This window comes from Sciurus vulgaris (genome assembly GCF_902686455.1).
Source record: "Sciurus vulgaris genome assembly, chromosome: 13".
Taxonomy (NCBI): Eukaryota; Metazoa; Chordata; class Mammalia; order Rodentia; family Sciuridae; genus Sciurus; species Sciurus vulgaris.
Window position 1 is genome coordinate 16,127,720 of NC_136474.1, and position 27,453 is coordinate 16,155,172.

At 42.4% G+C, this 27,453-nt stretch overlaps 1 protein-coding gene across 34 annotated transcripts in view; it reads left to right on the forward strand.

Moving 5' to 3' along the window:
* The first annotated feature begins 850 nt into the window (after window positions 1-850).
* AOPEP (aminopeptidase O (putative)) overlaps window positions 851-27,453 on the forward strand; it is a 302,298-nt gene continuing 275,695 nt past the window's right edge. For 8 of the 34 annotated variants that reach the window (XR_013758750.1, XR_013758751.1, XR_013758752.1 and 5 more), the window contains exons 1-3: window positions 856-1,467; window positions 11,638-11,702; window positions 15,169-15,584. The gene's annotated coding sequence lies outside the window, so the exon portion shown is untranslated. Of the gene's footprint in view, window positions 1,479-11,637; window positions 11,703-15,168; window positions 15,585-27,453 lie in introns of those variants that run through there. The other 26 variants (XR_013758742.1, XR_013758743.1, XR_013758744.1 and 23 more) reach the window with 9 other exon arrangements.

Genomic DNA, 27,453 nt, shown 5'->3' on the forward strand with positions numbered 1-27,453 from the left:
CAACCGGCAGGTTGTTATATAAAGCTAGATCCTGTCCCTCTCTCTTCAATGGCTTCTCACTACACCTGAGAGAGATGCATGCTCCTTACAACAGCTCAGAGTCTCTGCATGATCAGGCCTCTCCTTGCCTAGTTGGTCTCATCCTCTGTTATTCCCCTACCCATCTTTCCCAGGGGCACGGAGTGCAGCCTCCTCCCCATATTTAACACAACTGATCCTTCTGGTGGCTGCTCTACCCTCAGATCTTCACCGAGCTGGTTCCTCCTCATCCACTTAAACAAGCCTCTTCAGAAGGCTCAGGTTCAAGGGGCAGCCACTTTTCTTCAGCTTCTCAGCAATTTGCCCTCTTTCTTGCACACATTTATCTCAAAGAACGCAAAAAGAGAGCAAAAACACTTGAGTCACTGAACGTTCGCTTTCTCAGCTAGAAGATAACCTCCACGAGGGAGGGCACCGGGTCCCCCCCTCCCCCCCCCCCCCCGTTCTCTAACAGCGCCCGCCTGGCACGCGGGGACCTCGCTCACTGCAGTGGGGCGAACGACTGTACACCGCTGCTGCATGCGGCAGGGTGCACGAGGAATAAAAGTGCATGCGTGTATTCTAGTGGCGGTTTTTCCTTTTCTTAAGTGCCCAGGAGATTCTGCAGTTGGGAGCGGCCAAGCCGCAGGGCGACCTAGACACCGTAAACCAGCCGGATCAAATCCCGCAGTCCGCGAGCTCGGCCGCTCCGCGCCTGCGCGGACTCTGTTCGCGCCCCGCCCCACCCCGCGCTTCCCCAGGGGCGGGCCTGGCGCGCGCGGATGACGTCACGCGGCGCGTGCCGGGTCGCCCGTGGTAACCCCGAGACCGCGGAAGTGGAGACCGGCGGGCAGGCGGTCGAGCCAGGTAACCTGTGCGCCCGGGTTGGGTCCCCGCCTTCCTCTCGTGCTCACCGGCTACAGCAGCACCCCGTCCCGCTGGCGGCGGGCGCCCGCCCCTGCTTCGCGTTTGCGCTGGCAGCAGAGACCCCCTTCCCCTCAGCGCCCCGGACTCCGGGGTCGGTAACCCGCCCTTGGCGCCCCCGCTGACCGCCCCAGCCCCCGGCATGGCGATGGGCCTGGACCCCGCTGTCCCGCCGCCTTAGCCTCGTCTGCTGCCGCCTCCTCTCTCTTAGGCCCGCAACCCCCTTCCCGCGCCCTCCGAGCCCTACAGGGCACGTCCGGAGCCCGGGCTAGGCAGACCCAGCAGTCCGAGTCTGTCCGTGCCACCTGCGGCGAAGCCCGCCCTCCCGCTGCCCCAGGACCCTTGTCGAAAGCACCAAGTTCTGAGTTTGGGTGTCGCTGAAGAGCATGCCTTCCCTGTCAGTCTGGAGTTGGCGCACTAACGCACGTATTCAGCGGGTTGAGGGCATGGCGGTGGCTGCTGTGGCGCAGTCATGCGAACGTCTATTGTGATAATGATCCACGTGGGAGCCAATCAGCTGCCGAGGTGCATGAACAGTAAACAGCATTTCATTAAAATGCTCCTTGCCTCTGGGTTTCTTTCTGGTTTTCGAGCAATGACGACAGTTACCCTTGCAAAGATAGCCCCCCAAAGAGTGACAGAACTCTCTAGGAATGTTTAGGTGGCAACAGCAACAGGATTCATATTGTTCAATAGGAATAATATGGGTTTTTACAAAACCAACCAGAATGGATGTTGAGTAAATGGAATAAGAAGCAGAATTCTGCTATTCTTGATCCCCTTGGTGGTTTTTGTTTTCTTGTATTCTTTGTATGGTTCATTTTTTAAACGGAGTATATTGCACTTAATATCATTGAGAAGTCTACCAACGATTTGCTAATTGGTAAGATTAGATTCTTCCAATATTTGGGGCACAAAGTAAAATAAGGCAGGGAATAATAGTAGTTGCTCATTGTCGACCATCTGGTGTTGCTGTTTCCCAGGGACTGTGTCCATCACTTTGCATGTATTTCCTCTTTAGCTCACACAAAAACCTTGTGAGTTAGGAATTATTATCCCCAGTTTACAGAGAAAAAAAAGATCTAAGACTCAGTTATGTGAAATTGACTTGCTGTATTTTCACAGCAACTAAATGATAGAGCCAACAGTTAAACTTAGGTCTATGTATGACTTCAGAGCATTTTTTTTTTTTTTTTTCTTTTTGGTACTGGATGCTTAAACACTGAGCCACATCCCCAGTCCTTTTTTGTATTTTATTTAGAGACAGGGTCTCACTGAGTTGCTTAGGGCCTTCCTAAGTTGCTGAGACTGGCTTTGAACTCGGAATCTTCCTGCCTCAGCCTTCCCAGCAGCTGGGAATACAGACATGTGCCACTGTGCATGGCATTTTTTGTATTTTTTAAGAAACTTTATTAGTGATGAAACATTAGGTTGTGTGAGTGTGTGTTTTACAATAGTCACATAGAATTCTGTGAGTTGATTCACTCATGATTTGAAACTTTCTGTTCTTTTAAAGTTCTCATATTCCTGGAATTAAAACACCCTGATAGCTTAATTTGTGATCCTGCTGGGCATGCATGTGCAGCACAGACACAGACACACACACTCACATAATGGCAACCTTGGTGGCACATGGTTGAGTAACTGGGAGGTGAGACAGGAGGATGACAAGTTAGAAACCAGCCTGGGCAACTTAGACCCTGTCTCAAAACAAAAGATAGAAAGGACTGGGAATGTCTCTCAGTTTGTAGAATCCTTGTCTCCCAGACGTGAGCTCTGGGTTTAATTCTCAGTACCGCAAAGACGAAGCAAAAGACTCTGAGATAAATGGTTAATGAGGTTACTTAGTAAATACCTTTTGTGTAGAAGTGAAAATCCTATTGGCTTTTTTGGCTAGAATTTTTTTGAAAGATACTAACCAGTTTCTTGCCTTCTTAGACATTAAGTGTACTGAACAGACTTAACCTTCCTTTATTCAGTCATGAACATGGTATGTTATCCTGTGTGGCAATATGGTGATTTCTTCTGGGCTTTTGTTGTATTTGACTCCCAAACTGTCTTGTATTTTTAGTTTGCCTGTACTTGTAGTCCATCCCTTATTGTCACCAACAGATAGTAAATCAGTGATTAAAATACAAGTGGCAGAATCAGACTAATAGATTTTTAGTAAGTACATGATCCCATGCTTGACCCCCGTATACCTCAGTTTCATTGTTTTGAATAGGAATGAGAAGAATACTTAGAAGATTGTTGCTGTGAGGTTAAGGTGAGTTGGAATATATAAAAAGCTTAGAACAATGCTAAGTATATCAAAAGGGCTAGAGAAGTTCTGCTTTTATTATCAGGCTGGTCTTGGCTTTAGACCTTTGAAATTTACATTCCACTATGAAAATTGTTCCTTGAATGATATTGGATATGGTAATTACCAGTTTACTAGATAGTTAAATTATCTTGACTGTAATCCTTCATTCTAAGCCATTCTGGAAAGACATTAATTTATTAAATTCATTTTTATTGTCTTTGTTGTGCAATAAACATTTTGCTTGAGGTATTTGGAGTGGAGATTTACGTTGACCATGTGTAAACATGTGTTTCTTTAGTATAGTTCTCCTTCCCTCCCTTTCTCCCTTTAAGGAGCTAAAAAAGTTACCTAATCAACAAAGTGAAATCATGTTCCATATGAAAATTTCAAGGTGTGTATTCATTTCCAGGTGTGTATTTTAAACCAAGGTCAGCTAAGAGTTAATATTGACTCTTTTGATGTCTTTAAGTTAGGAACTTAAGGATGAGTAGTTTGTCTTTTTTATTAATACCATTAAGGCTCATATGTGTGTAACAATATCCTGTTGAAAATATGTAAAAAAAAAAAGTTTTTTTAAATTGTCAATGGACCTTCATTTTATTTTACTTACATGCAGTGCTGGGAATTGAACCCAGTGCCTCACACCTGCTAGGCAAGCCGTCTACCACTGAGCTATGACCACAGCCCCTGTGCTATTCTTTTAATGGTTCTTTTTATTGTAAAATATAATAATGAAATGTACAGTTTTAACCATTTCTTAAGTGTATAGTTCAGAGGTATTAAGTATATTCACAGTGTTGTGTAATCCCAGCAATTTGGGAGATTGAGGCCAGAGCATTGCAAATTCAGTGCCAGTCTCAGCAACTTTTTGAGATTGTCTCAAAAATAAAAAATAAAAAGAGCTGAGAATGTAGCTCAGCACCCCTGTATTCAATCCCCAGTACCATTAAAAAAAGAAAGAAATTCTGCACCCAGTAAGCATTAAACAATATCTTCTCATTTTCCTCTTGCTCCTGGCAAGCTCTGTTCTGCTTTGTTTCTGAGTTTGCCTGTTCTAGGTACCTCGTGTGGTTACAGTAGTGCAATATTCGTTCATCTGTGACTGGCTCATTTCACTTAGCATAGTGTTTTCAAAGTTCATATGTGTTGTAACACATCAGAACTATGTTCCTTTTAAAGGCTGAATAATATTCCATTGTATAGATAAACTGTATACTGTATATTGAATTACACTTCTTTTATATTTCTCATCTTGTGTGATGTGAACTTGATGATTTGATTTGATTATGAGCTCCCAGAAGATCCAGGTGGGAGATATCAACTGAAATAATATTATTTTTGAACTATGAACAAAATTCCTGGTGTATATTGTTAGACTGGAGTCTGGGCATGTGTTGTAATTTTCCCTCTCACATAATACACAGTCTGAAAGTGGTAAGGAAAATAACACCACTGATAGTACTCCCTGACATTTCTACAGGGTTCACAGTCAGTCATGTGTTGTTCAGTGCACTTTACCTATGAATTAGGTACTGTTTTGTTTCCATTATACAGAATGAGGAAAATGAGGTACAGGGAAATTAAGGGAATTATTAAAATTATAAGATTGGCACGCAGTGAAAGTGAAGTTTGCTTTTGGGCTCTCTGGCTCCAAAGCTCACATATCCCTACGTCTTGTCAATATCACTTTGTGCTATAGCTTGCGTTGCCTGCCACCCTCTTCTTGTACCTTCTCCTTTTATACCTGCTTTAAAATTGAGAAGTGCTTCTGAGCTTCGCAGGCAATGAAAGAACTGAATTCAGACTGCCAGAAGAGTGACAGGTGCCTCTCGTTTAATTGGGATCATAGCGTTCAAATGGAATTCAGACTGCATTTTTACAGCTTAATTCTTACCCTTCTCTGAGAACCTGATCTTTGAAAAGCAGATCCTGAAACTTTTTATGATCTCGTATTGCATATATGTTGACTGTGTTTGCCTTTCACGCTGTGAGAATTCTCTGGCGGAAGAGCTTCTTTCAGAATGTTGGTGGCTGTCAGGATGGTTTATGGCACACTCATTTTACTGCTGACTCGTTACTCTGTGTCGCTTGATTCCTGATGAAATTATTTTGAAATAGCATTTATGTATACATGACCAATTTCATTGTAATTTTTCTTGGCTTTTTCTTTTGCTTATATTTTATTTCTTTGACATTTACAATTGAAGGTTTAGTTTTTGAAAGTGATGGAAACCAGGATATACCTGATATATTTTGGCATCAAAGGAGACAAATAAGCCCATTCCTTTTGGCACCAATAATATCTTGCATATGTTACAAGTATAGTGTATATTTAGAGGTGTGAACTATCTGTAATGTCTGTTAGAAACAGAATCACAAAATGAATGTTATGGTTCTCAGGGTCCTTATATCTATCTCTTTTACCCTTTATTGGATAGTTGGGAATCTCCAACGCGGCTGATTAAATGATCTACCTAAATTCTTTTGGTATTAGAATTCATTCTTAAAAAAGAATTCCAGTGTTCTGTGTTCCTTTGAATCATACATCACTGTATTTGTGTAGCATTCCTGCTTATAAAAGGAAACTGATTTTTTCACTCCTGCATATTTATCATTTTTATTATAGTTACACGTTCTGGATGAGAGAAAATGACCTGCATTAGGCAGGTTGCAGAGAGAATGATCTGACATGACAGATCCCAGGAACACTTAGATTCAAGTGACGTGACTCAGTTGTATGTGAGTAAGAAATTGGGGAAGATCCCAGGATTCTGGGCAGGTGGTGGTGGCATTGACTAGGAAAACTTAGTCATAAGATGTCAGGACTGGGGACCGGATTTGAAGCTCCCGGAGTGGGGATTGCACGGTCTAGTGATGGGATTCAGAGCTGGCCTGCAGGACGCACTGGCATCTGGGGACTGGGAGAAGCACCGGAGAGGTAGGAAGGTACAAAAGAGAGAACGTGACTGCAGTTGTGAAATGAGAGAAGCTTAAAGAGGGCTCAGCGATCCGCATCAAAGCTCCCCAGTCAAGGGTGACTAAGAAGAAGCCATCGCCTCCACTGTGGAGTGGGAGTGGCAGTTTGGTAGACATGAGAGCAGCCAGTAGAGGACCCAACGTGCGGGGAGTGATGAGGTGGCAGTGAAGATGGTTCTTGGAATTTGACTTCGAGGAGAAAGAAAAGAGGGAGGGAGATGTGGAATTAGGGGAGGTTTCGTTCTTTTGTGGACTTTTTGCCCCAGGAGGAGATTGGAACATTGACCGACATTCCGGGTGAAAAAGTCTGGGAAGAGGAAGAAGTTGAGGTAGCGGCTGACTGATGAAGCAGGGACCCAGAGGAGGTCAAGAGAGGACATCCAGAGCAGAGGCCACGGTCAAGTTTCACTGGGACGAGGGGACAGTTTTCCCCTGGGAGGGGTGGGGAGAAGGGCGGGGATAGACACAAATTTGTAGGATGGTGGAGAAACACGTGGAAGTTCTTTGATGGAAGCAGAAATTCTCCAGTGAAGGCGATGAGCTTGCTGATGCTGAGGGTTGATTTGGTGGGGCAGGAATTGAGGGAAGCACTGAGGTTTAGAATAATCGCCGACGGGATCGGACAGGAGTTGAGGGGAAGACTGGAGAGGCACAGAAGGGGTCGCCTGCCTGGAATGTTCGGAGTCCCACCAGAGATGGAATTTGAGTATGCAGAGTCAGCCTTTCCTGTGGCTGGGTTATTTATTTATTTAGCTTTTGTTGAACTTAGTAGCCAAATTGAGAAGCAGAAAATTTGGATGAGTCAATTGACTGAGGTTGAGGTTTTAGAGAGCAGTTTTGTCAGAAGGTTGAAAGGACAATAGAATTGAGGTTAAACTGTTATAAGAGTCACTGAATAAATGGACCATGGTATAAGAGAAGGCCATAGAGCAGGTTCTCAGCTTCAGGACCGTTTGTAATTCTCTCTTGTGAGGGAACCAGCTTGTGCACTGTAGGGTGTTTAGCGGTGGGTTTGGCCTCTACCTTTTAGATGTTAGTAGCAACCTCCTCCAGTCGTGAGCATCAAAAATGTCTTCAGACACTGCCAGCTGTCCTTGGAGAGGCAGAATCACCCCAGCTGAGAACCACTGCCCTGGAGGCAGGGAGCAGATGGGTTGGATAAAATGGAGAACTCGGGACCAGAGGCTCAGTGAAATAAGTGTCGGTATGTAAGCAGGAGATGAGGAGGGACTGGGTGGTCGTGCCTGAAGTTAGACTGTTGAAATGAAATATTTCAGAGGTGGAGCTGTTCCAGATAATGAAGACGTCCAGGACAGTCCAGTGGTCTCCTCTCTGCTTCACGTGTTATAGACAGAGTACGTCAAAGGCCAGTGTACCTTTCCTTGCTAGAGAACAGCAGCTGTCAGGGCCCAGACAGCTGTCCTTTCCGCTTCCAGGCATGGTGACCACTGTGTCTGACCTCCATGAACTTGTTGAATGATTCTGTTGAAAAGTTATGTTTTTTTTATTTCTAGACTCAAACTATAATTAACCTACATGCTATTTGAGACTAAACCTCTATTTTTCACTGAGATTATATACCAAATGGCAAAACATAGGATCTCCTTTTCTCTCTTTAATCGGAATGAAACACTTTTTTAAAAAAAAAAATTAAGATTTTTTTTTTTTTAAAAAGCAGTTAAAAGGGTAAAATAACTGCTTACATAAAAGGCATAACTCAAACATTTCAAAAACCAAATTTCGACCTCAGATTAATGTACACTAGAAAATTTATGTACTAATAAACCATGTGTCTTCTAAGGTTAAAAAAAAGAAAAGGGCCAGTGGTTTGCTGAGGGGAGTGGAGGTGAAGAGTGTTGCCAGAGCAGGTCATTGTGAAAGACAGGAGACGGAGAGCCCTTGATGGCTTGTGGTGATGGAGCAAGTAGGAGTGGCGCCTGCTCTGAAGTAGCGGAGCTCAGGCTGGGCTCTGTCCTGGGCGAGCTTCGCGGCGCTTTTTCTGACATAAGCATTTCCTTTAGCTGCACCCCCTCCTGTAGGGCTTTCCAAAGCTGTGAAATTTACTCAGCATGTTTTTAATAGCGATTTCCAGGTAAGCAGTTCTTTTTTCTTTTTCAATATTTTCTTTATCTGATCCTTTTGCTTCTAAGTATACTTTTGAAAAAGCCCTGGTTTCTGTGCTGGATGACCTAATTTCCAGCATTTCTTTTGTATTTGATATCAGCTTATGAAGTCTGCTCTTCTTGGCGGAAGTGTCAGCACAGCCTTACCTCTTACAACTCTTGGAAGCTGTTCTCTTTTTCCCTGCCTTTTACTCACATTTCTGTTCCCCTTTGCGCCTTATTGTTTCATATTTACTTTTACCTTGTACGTATATGTATGTACAGTGTTGATTGAGAACCAGTTACAGTGGACTCGGTAAAGAGGTCACAAGCAACTGATACACAGTCTGTGTTTAAGTGATCTTGTGCAAGTCCATACCTCAGTGGACTTGTTCTCGTTTTTTCCTAATGAACTTAGCTGGCATTATTCATCAAGAAAGAATGGGTATAACTCCCACTTCTTTTAGCAAAGCATTAAAAACAAACCCCCCAAAACTATCTTATCCACAGATACAAGCTGACATAGGTTTTGTTATTATGTCATTAATGTTCATTGCAAAATAGGAAGTAGGTGGTATTACAAGCCATGATGTTTTAACTGGATGCTCATCCAGATGATTTTTCATGGAAGTTGATCTGCTTGATATAGTTTAAAAGGTAGCTTCTATAAAGAATTTTCTATGGTAGTTAAATCTCCTACTGATGAAGTGATTGTTATAACCTTATTTCCACATTTAGATATGATATTTTCTTTTCTTTCTTCTTCTTTTTCTCCCCAGTACTGGGGGTTAAGCCCCGGCCTTGCACAAGCTAGTCAAATGCTCTCTCACAATCACAGCCTGTAAAAAATTAAAAATTAAATTTTTTTTGAGACAGTCTTGCTAAGTTGTCCATGCTGGCCTCAAACTTACCATCTTCCCTTCTCGGCCTCCCAAGTAGCTGCAATTACAGACATGCACCACTGCTCCCAGCTCAAATATGACAATTTCTAAAAGAGAAGTTAATTTATTACCTTGATAAAGAGTGATGACCAGTGTTTCACACAGATCCCCATTTTTTTTTCTTACTTCCTTCTTTCCCTCTCCTTTTGCCTCCCACTGTTCCCCTTCCTCTCCTCTACTGGTCGTCAGTCTTCTGTTTATTTATTTTTTAATTGGTGCTTTATAGATATACATAAAGGTAGAACTCACTGTTCTATTCATATGTCCGTTTCATTCTGTGGTTCTCCATCCCTCCATCCCCTCATGCCCCTTCTTCCTTGACTGATCTCCCCTCTATTTTTGTGGCTTCACCTCCCCACCCTTTTCCCCCTTATTTTGCTCTAGCTTCGCATATGAGAGAAAACATTTGCCCCTTGACTTTCTGAATCTGGCTTAGTTCACTTAGCATGATATTGCCCAGCTCTATCCATTTACAAGCAAATGCCATCATTTCATTCTTTGTGGATGAGCAAAATTTGACCACATTTCCTTTATCCGTTCATCTGTTGATGGGTACCTGGACTGGTTCCATAATTTGTGTATTGTGAATTGCACTGCTACAAACATTGATGTTCCTGTATCACTATAGTATGCTAATTTTTGTTTTTTTGGTTAAATACCAAGGAATGGGATAGCTGGGTCATTTAGTGGTTTTATTCGTAGTCTTTTGAGGAATCTGCATGCTTTCCAAAGTGGTTGTATTAATTTGCAGTCCCTCCAACAATGTATGAAATAAAACCAAGAATCAATAAGTGGGACAGCATTAAATTAAAAAGCTTCTGCACAGCAAAAGAAACAAGAGCATGAAGACAGAGCCTACAGAATGGGACAAAATTTTTGTCAGCTACTCCTCTGACAGAGGATTATCATCCAGGATATATAAAGAACTCAAAAAACAGCACCACAAAACCAAAAAGTAACCCGATCAATGGACAAAAGAACTAAACAAACATTTCTCAAAATAAGTCCTGATTTATTTTGATGTTTAATATTTAGCACCTCAAAAGAGAAATGGATCGTTCTTTCCAGACCATGAAAATGGACATTGGCACTGAATACAGAATATAGACTCGAAAGCATGGTAGAAGATGATTTGCACTTTGAGCTTGTTTGGAGGTTCTAGCAGGGGAGCGCAGCTACTCGTGTACCCTTGACCAAAGAACGGTCCTCCTCTATCAGAGAAGGTTGTCCTTTTTGACCAAGCATGCAGCTTCGGGAGGGACGCACATGGAGCAGTGAGGGAGGAAGGGGACACCCGCCTAGCCAGCCAGATCAGCCGAATCAACCCTGGCGATCAATGGAGTGACAGATGTCACAGCCAGATTGCCCTCACATCCTGTTTTGCACTTTGAAAAGCAGCAGTACTGCCTCCCAGCGGTTGTTCTCCAGTGGCGAATGACACAGAGCAGTCTGTGTGCATCTGCAGCCATGCTTAGTATTTGGCCAAATCTAACATCAGTGGTCATGTTTGAGCCAATGGATGCCAAAGGACTTGGTTGTGTGTGACAACTCTTTTTGATCTGGAATATTGCTTAACATCTTTTCTAATGAAGAGGGCATTTCAGATTCTGGAAAACACTATGGTCACAGTATATGTTGTGTTTAATCATTTTTTTACAATAATTTAAAAAGCCATATTTTTATACTACATGGTAAATTATATGTTATGTAGTAAATTGTGTAGTGAAATAGTTAGGGTAAATTACGTTATGTAGTGTTTGCAACATTTAATCAGCTTATCGCCAACACTTTAAAAATGTTCTTCAGTTTCTTCCGTATTGGTGTAATTCTATATTTGTTCTCCAGGTTTACAATTTTTTCTTAAACATATATATCATAGCCCACGTAAGGAATGGAACTTAAAAGGAAAATAAACTTTCACTTACTTTAAAACTTCCTATATAGTTTTAGCATGGTCCCCCAATTAAGTGTCAGCTGTATGTTCAAATTTAAAAGATGACTGAGCTTCCAAAGATCCTCCAAAGATATTTGAGCTATAGCAAATACATTTTCTTACCTTGCTCCCAGTACTGTTTAATTTTCAGAAATTGCTTGTCTTGGGAAGAATGAACTGAATACATGTTCAGTTCACTGTGTGCAGCCTGATGCTGGGAATGTGTATATAAATTTTGATGAGATGGAGTCAAAGCCATTTTAAGAGCAGGGAACCCAAGTGCAGTGTGTAAATTCTGAACCTACCTCTGATGGGAAATCTGTGTTGTAGAATATATATATTCCCTCAAAGAACCAGAATGTAAATATTGAGATCTGAATGATTCTGACATTCGACTCTTGAGTTTATTTACCCTTGACCTCGTTTTGTTCCTGGGCACAGTACTCACCGATGACTTCATCTGTACAGCTGCAGCCCTGTGATGTGATCACCAAATAAATCCCTAGGTGAGCATGTCGTGCTTTTCTGGTAAGAAAGTGCAGTTCCGTAAGACAGGAACAGAGGGACCTTCTGCCCTTCCTATGGCTTTCCTGCTCTAGGAAGTATGCAAAGAGGACAGAAAGACTCGATAAAGGGTAGGAAGGGGCTGTAGGGTCAGAATGAGGCCAGGAATTAGGGGAGGAACAGGAAGGGTTCTAATTACTGGGGTTGCCAAGAAAGGACTTGCTTATCACATGTTTTAAATTTGGAGAGCTTCCTCCGTGTACTCGGCATAAGAAGCCCTACAGCATGTGGCTGGGGCATTGCTAGGTGGAAGAACTTCTTAGCGGGATTGAAATTTACAGTGAATCCTAAAAGATGTTGGCTGCGAGGAGACCGGGTTAGATGAAAGCAGCGGTTCCTGGTCTCATCGCTGTACCAGGTGTTAGTATCTCCTGGGACTTGTTGGAAGTGCCGATTATTAGAGCCCCGCAACCTGTGTTTTAAGATCTTCAGCGATCCCAAGTCCAAGAACCACTGGACCCACCAGTTCAGCCTAATTGTCGTGTCAGAGACCCAGTGTTGAAAAATAGTGAGTTAAAACTTAGACTCGAGTGTTCTTGAATCTTTGTGTAGGGATGGCATTCCTCTGAGAGTGTGCTGTGTTCTAAGCTGGAGGGCCAAAAGACTGCTTCATTGTAGGCACATTGTTCTTGAGGTGGAGAATGTCCCCTCATGGCTGCAGTTCACCCTGGAATCAAAATTCTGCCAGAGTCCAAGGAAGAGAGTTTTTTATTTTGTATCCTTTTTTATCTTGAATATTCATTCCTCCATTATTTTTTTAACTTTAGATATACAAGGACTGTGAGACTCCTATTTGCATGGCATTCATTGTGGTGGGAAGAGGTGGTTCAGGTAGCTCAGAAGTGGCATCAGGTGCTTAGGGATTGTCTGGACAGTTATTTAAAATGTGGATTATTGGCCACCACGCTCAGACCTAGTTGACTTAACGTAGTGCCAAGAGTCTGCATTTTTAACAAGCTCCACTCCCGCCAGCCCCCGCCCTCTCCCCGTGGCATTTCTAGTGTACGTGGCCCTCCCACCACACCTGGAGAAACACTGCTAGATTTCCAAGGAGAGGGGATGTATCTGATTATAATTTTACCTTGGATTCTGAGAGACAAGTGTTTTCATGAATTTCTGAGAATGTTCACAGATATTAATCTTAATTGCTAGTAATGGAGTTACCTGATTGTTTAATACTCACTTGAAAATTATACAGATGCTAGGAATAAAATTATTTGAGAAGTCATGAGTCATGAAGTTAAAAAAATACACCCAAAGATCGCTTTGACAGCGCAGTAGTCTAACACAAAACCAATCAGACCTAAGAATTTTGCAGTTCTTTAATATTTTCTGGAAAACCTGTAGGAAGCCTACGGTAAAGGGGCTGTATGTTAAAGTTTCACTCAGGAAAAGAAATAATGGCGAAGGAGCCCTCTTCACAGTCCCCAGGCCTGGCGGAAGCCTGAGTGCGGGACTGTTAGGACATGCTGTTGCTGGCCCCGGTGGAGCCAGGGTCTCTGTCAGGGCAGGAAGTAGATGAAGCTGAGGTGACTTGCTTTTTTTTTTTTTTTTTTTCTGCATAGAATTATCAAAATAAAATTGTGATATCTAGCTTCCAGAAGAATGATTAATGGGCAGGAGAGGGACAGCCAGTGTTTTTCTCCTTCCCCCGTTCCCAGCCTTCCTGCAGGCCAGGTGCAGGACAGGGACTGTGGGGGAGAGAAGACCCGCTGCTCCCCACCTGACCTGCGGGTGGGTTCTTAGCAGCAGAAGTGGCGGTCCGCTTTGCAGTATGGAAGGGAGTAGAACGGAGGGCAATTAAATACGTGCGCCCTCCGGGGGTGTCCCGGTCACAGCACGTCCCCAGTCAGGAAGGCCCACATCCCGGCAGAAAGGCCTAGGCAACCACCGAGGCACGCTGCAGGGATGCCTCTGAAGGAGGCTGGGAGGAGTGTGGAGCAGCTCTGGGGGCGGGGCCGGAGGGCAGGGCGGGGGAGGGGAGGGGAGCCCCGGCAGAGCTGCTCCCCACCCGGCCTCTGCCAGGCTCGCAGCCCGGTCCTCTGGAAGGTGTGCGGAGGCTCGCGGCCCTCTTCTTTTGGCTGCCCCTGAAGGCCTGTTGCCCACGCTGTCCTTCACCCGCTCTCCTCTGTTATGCCCACGTGCTTCGTCCTGTTGCCCCCACCCGCGCGCCTCTCTGTAGGGGCTGGAATGATCCCAACTGGTGCCCACCGGTGGTTTCCTGAGCATTCTCAGTTTCCTGTAACTTAAAAGTAATAGATAAGTTACCAGGTGTGCAATTTTTTTAAAAAACATTTCTCAAGTTGTAGATATGTTGATTAAAGTGTCATATAGGTCTATTAAATATACTAAAATATTCTAAATTTATTTTAAATTTGCTAAAGATTTATTTTACTATATGGCGAAAAATAAGTTAACAAATCAAACTTTTGATTTTATGCGTACTGTTGTCTAAGATGAGGTTAAGGAAAAAAAGGTAAGTCAGTGGTTAAGTGGATGTAGCAAGAATACTCAGTAATAGCACAGAATAGCACAAGTATGAGGATGGCAGAAATACTGAAGGTGGTACCTATGGAACTGAAGTTTGGGAAATACTGTTTTAAATATCCAAGGCCAACAATTTTGGGGGGTGGGGGTTAATGGGGGATTGAACCCAGGGGCACTCAACCACTGAACCACATCCTTAGCCCTATTTTGTTTATTTAGAGGCAGAATCTCACTGGGTTGCTTAGCATTTCACTGTTGCTGAGGCTGGCTTTGAACTTGAAATCTTCCTGCCTCAGCCTCCTGAGCTGCTGTAGGCTAACAGTTTTTGAAATAGTCTTTAATGTGCTATACAAAGTAAGTTAGAAAGTTGAAGTGCCATATCGCATTGGAGGGAGCTGTGTACTTGGCATAACGTGGCTCTTTAACTCCAAATTCCTTTCCAAGCAATATGTATCTCTCTTCCCCCCCCCCCCAAATTTCTATGCTTTTAGTGTTTGTTATTATTTACTTAAACTTTGGGTTTTCATTTCCCAGAAGAAAAGAGTGGAAGAAATGGAGGTCTGATCCTCTGGGACTCCTCCTGTTCTGTCCTTTCCTTGAAGATCCTTTAGAGGTCCTCCACTGTGGAATGGACGAAGTGTCCTACTGCAGGTCTGACAGCTATCCAGGAGAAAGTGTTCCATCCAGTTCCCCAACCCTGTCACATATCATGTTGCCTCACCATTGTTTGAAGAAGAAAGGGTAGCCAAATGTCCTTGAACCTGACTTCAACTTCTCTAGGGACATTGGAATGGGTACTATGGCGTTTTTCACAATGAAGTTCCCAAGTGTTGAATGCTCTGTGTATCTTCAGGTTCCATGAAATAACTCCTCCAAAGCCCCGTTCTACTATGAATGCTGTGAGTTTCTTTCTTTTACCAGGTTGTCAATCAGCGACCTCATTCTCTGCAAAGACCGTAAGTACAGTACTCTGTTGCCAATGTAGGCCTTCCGGATCCTCTCCAGGAAGAGCTCTTTGGCTCAAGTTCCGCCACCCTACAACAGGCCTCTTGCCTTGCAGCCCAGCGCAATCGCTCCGTTCACATTCACAGCGAACGCTGAACGCCTGCAGCGTGCAGGCTACAGAAGGCGTCACCACTACCCACCGGGCGCTGGCAGCGCCCCCTGCTGACGCCACCCGCAATGTGTATCTCTTTTTAAGTCTGAAATACTGAACTTCAAACAATCCTTGCTATTGTTTATATGCTTTTACTGCGTCTTTTGTTCCAAATTAAGTGATATTCTCTATCTTCTGTATGTCACTTGTGGAAAAAAAATCACTGTAAATCATTGTGTAAGTGGTTAGCATTCTTTATTCCCCTCTTGTTTAGCTTTATTGAGAGAATTTACCCTTTACCAAGAGATCCACCCTTTAAGAGTACACAGTTCAGTGGGATTTAGTATATTCCCAGAATTGTGCACCCGTCACCACTCTCTTAGGATATTTTCCTCACTCCAAAAGGAATCTTGTGCCCTTAGCAGTCATTCCCCACTTTCCCTTTCCCCTGGTCCCTGGGACCTACTAATCTACTTTCTGTCCTTGTGGCTTTGCCTATTCTGGACATTTCATGTAAATGGAATTATATAACATTTGGGCTTTTGTATCTTTGTTCTTTACTGAGCATAATGTCTTCAGGGTTCATTCGTTTTTCTAGTGAGCCACATCTCCAGCCCCCACCTTTTTGAAACAAGATGTTACTAATTTGCTGAGACTGGTTTTGAACTTGGGAACCTCCTGCTTCAGTCTTCCGAGTTTCTGGGATGACAGGCATGCACCACTATGCTTGGCAGTACTTCATTCCTTTTTATGGCTGAATAATATTCCAGCATGCGGACAGACCACATTTTGCCCATCAGTTGATGGATATTTGGGGATTTTGCTTGGTGTATTTTTAGAACAATATCAGATGTATTTAGGGCTTTTTAAATAGTCACTGAATGACTCTGAATGTGTTTTAGAGGGCATTTATGTTGTGAATGGGAATTGGATTTAATATCTCTTCTGACTATGCTTTGAGGAATCTGTGTCTTCAATTTCCTTTTGCAAGTAAAATACAGTCTTCTAAGAACCTGAGTAGCTATTGTATCTTCATAGACGAACATTTGTTTTTAGTATGGGAAATATTTTCATATCTTTAAGGACTGAATTTTAAAAATACTTTCTATTAAGTAGCTTTCTTCAACATTTCTAGCAAAGGAAATATCTGAAAAGATAACATTTTTATCTATATTTTCCCAGTCCCTTTATTTTTACCCCACTGAACTCTGTAACCCAGTTCTATTAATTTAGGTCCTGTTTGCTGCATGGATATTTATAGACAATAATAAATTATATTAGTTTTTCTAATGGGGTTTAAAATGTTTTGTAAAATTTCATCCTGGCATAACAAAAATCACTGGGTGGTCTGGTAAATCTTCAAATGTGAAGCCAGTTCTTTTTGTTATGAAAACCTGCATTAATTGAATTATATCTACCAAAGTGTCCAGCAGTTATTTTTCTTGGCCCAACCATGGTGTGCAGAGCACATCATGGAATAAGGGACCTTCCTTTGGCATCTGCTGTTGTCCTAGTTTATTTCAACCCTTAGTAGTCAAAACTTGGGCCCACCACTCTGCACTGGGGACTTTGAACTTGTGTGTGACTTGGATTTTGAAGACTTTAGAAACCATGTCATGAGAGAACTGAGGTGGTTCTGTTGTGGAGGACAGGACTCAGGCGATGTCACATCAGCCCTCTGCCGCTCAGAGCTTGTCTGCAGTTTTCTTCTTCCTCTGGGTTGTCATGGGGAGAAATTCCAGTGGAATGGGTGTCAGCAAGGTCCCTGCTTTGCTGGGTGGTGAGGAAGCCTAAAGCATGGGTTTGCCTCATAGCTTTCCATGCTTTACACCCAGTGCTTCTGCATCCCCCAGCCCTAAAATAGCCACAGTTTAGTGAGACCCTAAACAACTTAGCGAGACCCTGTCTCAAAATAAAACAGAAAAAGGACTGGGAATGTGGCTCAGTGGTTAAGAACCCCTGGGTTCAATCCCTGGTACCAAAAGACAAAACAAAACAAAACAAAATTTTAACTAGCATGGTCGCTCACTACACAGGAGACTCATAATAGTTTAAGCAGGTGAGTTTCTGGATCAGAGTTGTGGCACTCTGTGGAGACGGGTTGGGTAAAAGAGAATTTGAAGGGGCAGAATTTAGAAGTTGATAATTGGGTAGAGTTACAAAGAAGAGAGGCAGAAACACGTGGGTCGGTGGGAAGTGGCTTTGTAACAGATCTGGGAGGTGGTGTGTGTCTGGGGGTGGAGACAGTGGGGTGTCCTGAGGGCTGCTAGTGCCGCCTGTGGCAGTCTTCTCCCAGCAGGTGTCTATCCATAAACTGTAATTGGTTTGCAAGGGAGTGAGAAATAAAGAGCAATCACTTAGAAACTTTTATAGTAGTAATTTTTTTTCTATGCTATGGTTTGCTCTGATTATGTTTATGTTGACTCATAATAAAATGGGGAATTGTATATTGTATGCCTTTTCCTGCTTTTATTGTTTTATAAGATTGCAAGATATTAGAACAAGTACCTACTAGCTCTTCACCACAGGTGGTTTGAAAAGCAGGGCTTTGGCCATGGGACTTAGCCAGCAGAGCTGCTGGGAAGGAGTCGAGTGCTTTCCACAGAATAGTTTTGAATCCACTGTGTGAGCAAGAAGAAGACTTCAGAATGAGGAAAGGGCCCAGGAGTGAAGCTTGGGAGACACCCAGTGTTCTGCAGGTAGAGAGTAGGAGGAAGTGGAGACAGTATAAAGCGTCCCAGGCCTCACGGGAGGTGGTGGGAGCTTAGCAGTGCTGGATGCCGCAGAGTCACGGAGAACAAAGACCCAGGTCAAGCCGGACTTGGCAAGAAGTAGGTCCTTGTGATTGTTTAAAAGTATACTTTTGGTGAAGGTATGGTCGGATGCCAGGTTTCAATAATTATAAGAAATGCATGTGGTCATAAAATAGAAGAGGGTATAGCCTACTGCTTGAAAAAGTGGAATAGCAAAACAAAGGCCAAAGCCAGTGTGGGAAAGCACGTTTCTTATTACTTTTTTAGAGTGGAGTTACTTAATACCCATCATGGTTAATTCAAGAATAAAAATACGTTACAAAATGGCTTTTGTTAAAATTTAGTTAAAATTATATCTAATATTTGAAAACACACTTAAAAATTCATTGTTTACACATTTATTTTTGAGATGGGGTCTTGCTGTGTTGCCCAGGCTGGTCTTGAGGTCCTGGGCTCCAGCAGTCCTCCTGCCTCGGCCTCCCAGTGGCTGGGACTTGCACTCCCTTCTGCCCGTCTCATCAGAAGTTACCTCAAGCTATGAGAGAGATGCAGCACAGTGGTTGAGCTGCTTGAAACATTGTCACCTGTGGAAAATGTCTCAAAAGTCCTACCTGTCCAAATAACCTGCTATCCATTTCTCATTTTTGTCGAGCCCTTTCTGAAGTGTTCAAACAGAGGGGAAAGAGACGCGGTGCCTCTTGTTGGGGCCTACCTCTTCCTCCCGGACCTGACTTTTTTCTTCCTTTGCCATGCTGAACCCAGCCCTTGATTTCCCCTTGCCTTTCCGGTGGTTGGTGACGACTCAGTTTGGTTTTCCAGGTGGCATTGATACAAGGAGGCCTATGGTGAGCAGCAGGAGTGCCCTGCAGTGGAGGCCAGTGGCATGGCAGGCAGGAACTCTGGGGTCTGGCTGCTTGAATTCAGATCGTGGTGTTCTTGGACTTGTAGAATTCCTGAGCATCATTCCCTCATCTGTAAAATGGTTAATAACAGTAATAAGGCTTGCTAGAGATCGGGAGAGTGCCAGATACATAGTGAGAACCCTATAAATATCAATTATTTGTCCTTCTAAATACATTATCTCTAAGGATGTTTTCACTGCTGTTTTTTTTTTTCATTAATGCATTCTTAAAAATTGTAATTTTAGTGCATATTGATTGTACAAAATGATGGGCTTCTTTGTGACAATTTCATTCATGCATATAACATTCTTTAGTCATATTCCTTGGTACATTCTCTTATCACCCGCCCCCAGCCTCCCTTCTCCCTCCCCAAGTCCTCCTCTGACTTTCATTCCTGTCATCTTCCCCGGACCTAGATTCCACACGAGAGAAAATGTGATATTTGCCTTTCAGATTGACACAATGATCTCTAGTTCTATTATTTTCCAGTAAAGGACATGATTTTGTTCTTATTTATGGCTGAATAATACTCCACATATACTGCGTTTTCTTGATCCATTCATCTGTTGAAGGTCATCTAGGCTGATTTCATAATTTGGCTGTTGTGAGTACTGCCCAAATAAATGTGGGTATGTAGGTACCTCTTTTGTACACTAACTTCATTTCCTTTGGGTGTATACCTGGGTGTATACCCAGGGGTGGTAGAGCTGGATCGTGTGGTGGCTCTGTTGCTAGTGTTGGAGGAACTTCCATACTGTTTTCTGTAGCAGGCGAACTGATTGACAGAATGGCCAGCTTGCGCCGGGGGCTCCTTTCCCCTGCAGCCACATCAGCATTTATTACTGTTTGTCTTCTTTGATCACAGCCATTCTGACTGAGGCAGATGGAATCTGAAGGTGGTTTGGATTTGCGTTTCCTTAAGCATTTTCTGATATGCTCATTGACCTTGTACTTCTCAAAGTGCCTGTTCAGCTCCTTTGCTCATGATTGATTGGATTGTTTTCTTTCAGTGTTGGATTTTTCGAGTTGTTTATACATTCTGGTTCTTAATCCGTTATCAAATGAATAGCTGGCAGAGATTTCCCTCACTCTGTAGGCTTTCTCTTCACTCTGTTGTTTCCTTAACTGTGCAGAAGCTTTTTAATTTGATGTGATATCATTTGTCGATTCTTGCTGTTATTTCCTGAGCTATTAGAGCCCCGTTCTTGATGTGTTTCCCCTATATTTTCACTACTTTCAAAGTTTCAGGTCTTACATTAAGGTCTTTGATTCATTTTTAGTTGATTTTTATATGGTGTGTGAGAGAGAGGAATCTACTTTCTGTCTTCTACACGTGGCAATCCAGTTTTCCCAGCACCATTTGTTGAAGAGGCTGTCTTCTCTGGTGTATGTTTTTGGCTCTTTATCTAGAATCAGATGATTGTATGTATGCTATTTTATTCCTGGTCCTCTATTCTATTCTAGCCCACGTCTTTTTCTTTCTTTCTTTTTTTTTTGGGGGGGGGGTACAGGGTACTGAGCCACATCCCCAGCCCTTTTTTGTATTTTATCTAGAGACAGGGTCTCACTGAGTTGCTTAGGGCCTCGCTAAGTTGCTGAGGCTGGCTTTGAACTTTCAATCCTCCTGCCTCAGCCTCCGCAGCTGCTGGGATTACAGGCATGTGCCACCACGCCCAGCTGTCTTTATTTTTTTAAGTACTGAGAATTGAACCTCAGGGTGCTCTCCCACTGAGCTACAGCACTTTTTTTTTTTTTTTTTTTTTTTTTTTTTTGAGACATGGTCTCATGAAGTTGCCCAGGCTGACCTTGGACTTTCAATCTTTCTGCCTCAGCCTCCAGATTTATTCGAATTACAGGTGTGTGCCACCAGGCCTGGATTATCTGTCTGTTTACTTTTATGCCAGTCCCAGGCTGTTTTTGTTAAAATGACACTGTAGTACATTTTGAAATTCAATATCGTGATAGCTCTAGCATTGCTCTCTTTGCTCAGGATTGCTTTGGCAATTTGGGATCTTTTGTGCTTCCAAATGAATCTTAGAATTGTGTTCTCTAGGTTCTGTGAAGAATGTCATTGGTATTTGGATGGGGATTGCATTGAATCTGTAGATCTCTCTCAGTGGTATGGCCATTTTAGCAATATTGATTCTCCTTTCCATTTTACAATGTCTTCCTCAATTTCGTATACAGTGTTTTATAATTTTTTATTGTTGAGGTCTTTCATTTCTTTGGTTAGGCTTATTCCTAGTTTTTTTTTGTTTTTGTTTTTGTTTTTTGAGGGAATTATGAATAGGATTGTTTTCTTAACTTTTGTCTGGGCAAGTTCATTAGTGGTCTATAGGAAAGCTATTGATTTTTGTATGTTGATTTTATATCCTTTCTACTTTGCTGAATTTATCAGTTTCCTTTCATCTTTAATATCTATTCTAATATACCCTTTCATCTCTGATTTTATTTATTTGGATCTTATCTGTCTTTCTTTTGGTTAGTTTGACTAAGGGTTTGTCAATTTTTTATCTTTTCAAAGATTCAGCTCTTTGTTTCATTGATTTTTTTGTATTGTTCTTTTAGACTTAATTTCATTTATTTCCTGACATGTATTATTTCTTTCCCTTTACTGATTTGGGGTTAGGCTTGTTCTTGGTCTTGAACTGTGTTGATAGATTATTTGAAATTTCTGTTTTTCTCTTATGGGGAAGTATAGCTAAAAATGTTCTTAAAACTGCTATCACTCTGTCACAGAAGTTCTGGTAGGTTGTGTTTCCATTTTCATTTAATTCTAGGAATTTTACCCCTCCCCCCAATTTTTTAAATTACCTACTGCTTGTTCAAAAGTGTATTGTTCTATCTCCATGTGTTTGTGTAATTTATACAATGTCTCTTGCTGTTGATTTCTAGTATCCTTCCATTATGGCCTGATAAACACAAGATATTATTTCAGGTTTTTTGTTTTGTTTTGTTTTTTGTATTTGCTAATATTTGCTTTATGGCCTAAAATGTGGGTTGCTTTGAAGGATGTTCCCTGTGTTGATGTTGTGTGTTCTGTAACTGTTAAGTGAAATATTCTATGGATAGCTGTTAATGTTAAATCCATTTGATCTTTAGTGTAATTTAACTCTGATATTTCTTTGCTGATCTTTTGTTGGGAAGGTCAATCCGTTGGTAAAAGTGGGATGTTGATGTCAGTCAATGAAAGTGTATTGGGGCTTATCATTTCCTTTATGTCCTATAGTGTTTGTTTTATAATACAGAGTGCTATGAAGCTCTATGCATATATATTTCAATGGTTATATCTTCTTGATGGATCTTTCCATTTATCAAAATGTAGTAACCCTCTTTGTCTTTCCTGATTTTGGCCTGAAATTTATTTTGTTATATATGAGTATAGCTATTCCTGCTTGCTTTTAGATGCCATTTGTTTGGAATATCACTGTCCTTCATTTCACTTTCAGTCTTTGTACATCTTTTCCAATGAGGTGAGTTTCCTGCAGACAGCAAACAGTTGGATCTGCTTTTTTAATCCAGTCAGCTAGTCTGCATATTTTCATTGGGAGTATTCAGACTATTTACATTCAGAGTATATTATTGAAAGAAATGTACTAGTTTTTGTCATTGCATTGTTTTTCTTTTGGTGATTATGAATATTCTGTGCTTGTTTTTCTCTCTTATTCATCTTAGAGGTTTGATGGTTTACTAAAATGCTCATGTTTATTTCTTTCCTACTTTTCATTTGCCTAACTACTTTTCTAATGGGGTTTCTTCTTTCCTGTACTCTAGTGGTTGTGTTTATCTTGCTTACACATCTGGGTTTAGGGTTCCTTTGAGTAAAGTCTGTAATGCTGGTTTAGTGTTATGAATTCTTTGAGTTTATTCTTATCTTGGAAAGTCTTTTTTTTCTTTTAGATTCTAAAGGATAACTTTGCTGGCTATAATAATCTAGGCTGGCAGTTATTTTCTTTCAGGTCCATGCTCTTCTTGTCTTGAATGTTTGTTGAAAAATCTGCTGTTATCCTGAGGACTTTACCTTTGTACATGATTTGGTACTTCTTTCTTGAAGCTTTTCATATTCTTTCATTGTTTTGTACTTTGGGCAGTTGAGATATAAATGCCTCCAGTACCTGGATGCCCATATCATTCCCAAGATTAGGGAAATTTTCTGTTATTATTTTAATGAATAGGTCTTCCATGCCATTAGCTTATAGTTTGACTCCATCTTCTTATCCTGTTATTCAAATATTTGGTCTTTTATTGTTATCCCAGAGATATTGTATGTTCTGTTCGTAGTTTCTTATTTTTTTCTTTTTTATTATCTGCATGTGCCAGTTCATCCACCTTATCTTCAAGTCATGATATTCTTTCTTCTGCTTGATCTAGTTTATTGGTGAGGATTTCAGCTGAGTTGTTTGACTTACTGAGCTTTTCATGTGCAGGATTGCTTTTTCAGAATCTCTATTGAGTTTCTCCTTTACTTCTGCACTGTCTTCCTTAATTCATTCCACTTTTTATTTGTATCTTTTAAAAATTAATTGATCATTTAAATAATCTTTTGAATCCTTTGTCATTTCATCTACTTTGATATCTTTGGTCTCAGGTACCAGGGAGTTATGAACATTTGGAGGAGTCATGTTGCCTTATATTTTCATGCTTCTTGTGTTTCTTAAGATTTCTGCATCTGTTGGGATGGATCTCTCTTCCACTTGTATGTGAGGGCCTTCTCTGATGATGTGTACCAGGATATTGACTTATTGTGTAGTGTCGAGTTTTATTCCAGGTTGTCTTCGTATTGTTTCCCTGTGGCTTCTTAGGTTGTAGTTGGTGGGTCTTGACTCTGCATGTTGTGTTGGAACCTGAGGAATTCTGTAGACCCAGAGTGAGTGAGTTCCCTCTGATAGTTAATTTAGGTGTCATGTAGACAGTGGAGTATATGAAGAGTGCCAACTGTGGTTATTCCTCCAGACTTATCTGTAATGCATTTTCTGAAAAGGTATGAGAGCAACCTGGGCTAAGGCTCCTTGTGGTAAAGTGACCTCAACAGTCATGTTGTTTCTCTCTGTTTTTGCTAAGGGAGTGAATGTCCAGTGATGTACCCCAGTCTTTGCGTTCTTGGGGCCAGGTCATCAGCTAGAGGCTTTTGTCACCCCTATTCTTTTAGTTGCAGCATCTACTGAAGTTTGAGCAATACTAGGCTGTGGATGAAATAAGGTGAAATTTCTCTCACCTGGGCCAGGGGTAGCTCAGCCGCAAGCTACCTACCCAGCCTGTTCAAATCCCCAGCACTACTTTAAGAGGGAAAAACAACCACCAGTAACAACTTAAAAGCAAACCAGATCCAGGTGCACTGTTGAAATCCCAGCTCCTTGAAGGCTGAGGCAGTGTAATGAGTCCCTATCTCAGAATAAGAAATAGTAAGGGATGGGCAAGTAGCCCAGTGGTAGACTGCCTCTGCGTTCAATCCCCAGTACCTCAGAAGGGGAAAAAGCAAATCAGATATAGATATACAATGAAAGCCTATTAAAACAACATCTATTAACAGAAAGAACATGGATTAAAAATTAAATGTTAATGAAAGTAAAAATAAATTTCAAAAGGGGGAAGACAAGAAAAATGAAAAGAGTGAAAGAAGAGACTAGGGAAATAAAGATGAAAGAGGAAAAGAAAAAATCAAGAATTTTAAAAATACGTAAAATTAGATAAAGGTATGAAAAAATAACAAGGGAAAACAAAATAAACAACACAGCAAAACAAGCAAAAGCCATCAACAGTTCCTCCTTGCTCTAGGTACGCGAAAGGGAGAGGCGGCTTTCAAGACCTCAGATTTTGGAATCTGCCTGTTACTGGGTGGCGGGTCACAGCCGCCATCGCGCCTGCAGCCAAGCGGGCCCCACCCGAGTGGGCCACAGGCCGAGCCCCGCCCACCTCGCGCAGCAGCTGGGACTAGGGCGCAGGGGCGGTGGTGGGGCCTTGTCCCTGGAGGCCTCTGCCTGTGCCTGGGTGGGATGTGGTAACAGGAGGAGCACCTGCCCGCCCCTCTCCCCCACTGAGCCTGCCATGGTCGGATTGGCGCTCCCGGGACCCCTAGTCGTGCATGGGGCAAGTGACTAAGTCTGCCCCGAAGGCCTCTGAGCAGCTGGAGGAAGGACCCAATCGTGTCACCTGCGCTGGAGGGGAGGGCCAGCCTGGCCACCGCGCTGCGGGGCAGCCTTTGAGAGAATCGGTGCTCAGCTGGTCTCCTGCTCCCTGCCCCGACTCGACTCTCCAGTTTACACCGAAGCGCTGCCGCTTCCCTCGCCTGGCTGACCCGGCGCCCCACCCCGCGAGTTCTCAGCTGCTTTGTGTCGCAGCCTCTTCCTCAGGCCCAAACTGTCTATCCACATGGGTGTCTGCGGAGAAGAGGAGAACCTGTTGGGTCTTTGAGATGCAAAGTGTAGGGAATTTTTAATGCCCCCTGCAGTGAGGGCTGACAAGGGAACCCTTCTTAAGATGGCTCCCCCCAAGGCACCATCTGAATACACTGGGAAGCACAGAGAACCTCCTCTCCAGTTCCAGCCCACTTCGCAGATCCCAAGGCTCCTGTCTGCTGAGGTCGTATTTACCTGGTGCTGGGTTCTGGACTTGAGGAGGCTGCTAGGACTCACTCTCTTTCATCTGCAGCCTGGGTAGAGGGTGCTTCTCCTCCAGCAGGCCACCGAAGTGCTCAGTACTGGGAGCTCTGTTCTTCTCTTTTTCATGGCCAGTATCTCTGAGCTTCACCTGATGGAACTCTGTCATTGCTCCCTTGTGTTTTCCTGGGACAACTCTCCCCAGCCATACACTTGGTGTTTTGGTTTAATCAGTGCAGGAGCAGGAGAGTGCTGAGTGCCTCTAATCCACCAGTTTCCTCAGCTCTCAATGCACTTTAAAATAACAACTGACAAATCAAGTTATTTGTCCCTGGGGGATGATGGGGAGATGGCTGTATATGCAGTTTTGTACTTTAAACAAGATGACAAGAAATGAGGGAAGGGTACAGGAATTACCTACAAAGTCTATCTTGATAGGGGAGGTGTACCTACAACAGACCATGCTGAGATTTTCTTTGCTGTGTTCTGTGGACCTGTCTTTAACAATTTTAACACAGAAGAGTTATTTTCTAGTTTTAAAATGTAGGCATTTCCAGCATAGGTGACAATCAACAGATGAATGGGTAAAGAACATGTGGTATATATACACAACAGAGTTTTGTTCAGCCATAGAGAAAAATGAAATGTGTCATTTGTGGGAAATGGATAGAACTTGAGATGGTTATGTTAAGCAAAATAAGCCAGAATCCGAAGGTCAAGCATCATATGCTTTCTCACATATGTGGAAGATAAAGAGGAAAAAAGATAAGAAGTGGGTGGGGTGTGGATTTCATGCAAATTAAAGGGATCAGTAGAGGAGAGAGACCAGAGGGTGGGAGGTGGAGAGGGAGGGGGAAAGTGTTGGGGAGTGATATTGGCCAGATTATATTGTTATATTGTGTGCACATATGAATATATAACAAAAAATCCCATCATTATGATGACTAAAATGGGGAAAGAGGAAAAAACAGGCATTTCATGTGAAATTTTTAATTCATAGTGCCAGAAAACAAATATGTCAATGTTGATTAAGACACAGCTCCTAAGGAGGAATCAGGCATTGCAGTTCAGTAGATATAAAACCTTTCCCGCCCTTTGATTGGTCAGCTTCGGGGAGCAGGTATAACTTCTTTGAAAATGGAGTAGAGTTTTCACTCAGCTGTAATGCATTCTCCCAGGAATCCTTTTCGGAACAGTCTATTGTAATCTAGTCTAAGTGGCACTCTTCAGAGAACTGAAACATGCTCTACTTTGCAAGCAAGTAGCAATCAGAAGGATAAATTCTTTCTCTTCGAAATAGAGAAATCACTTCTAATCTGATCTTTGCATCCCCATGCCTGCTGATAATGTGAGATTGAACACATTAACCACCAAAGAGGAATGGCATCTTTGTGCTCAGATGTGATTAGAGAAAACACAATCTGACACCAAGGTCGGTGAAGTCCGTCATGTCACATCATGTTTACACGGAGTTCAGGGTAGGCTTATACTGGTGGAAATGCAATCAGGTGGTTTCCAGTGTTCTCAGAGCAAACCTCTCCCTACCCTCGACTAGTTATAATGTATAAATCAAGCCACAACTGACAGTGATTTGCTTTCTTTATCCTGGAAAAGGTCTTTGACTCAGACTCTGCTTTGGCCTTACTGTGTTGATCTTCATCATAAGCACTTTTATAATTCCCACAACATTTTTTTTCTTTGTTTTCATATACATATCACAATAGGGTCTTTCATTACATGATTACAAATTATATGCACTCACCCTTATATGCTTCATGAAAGCAGTAAATTTAAAGAAAGAGAGACTATTAAAATCTGAGGCCAGAGAGCACAGTTTATCTTATTTATAGTTTGACTTA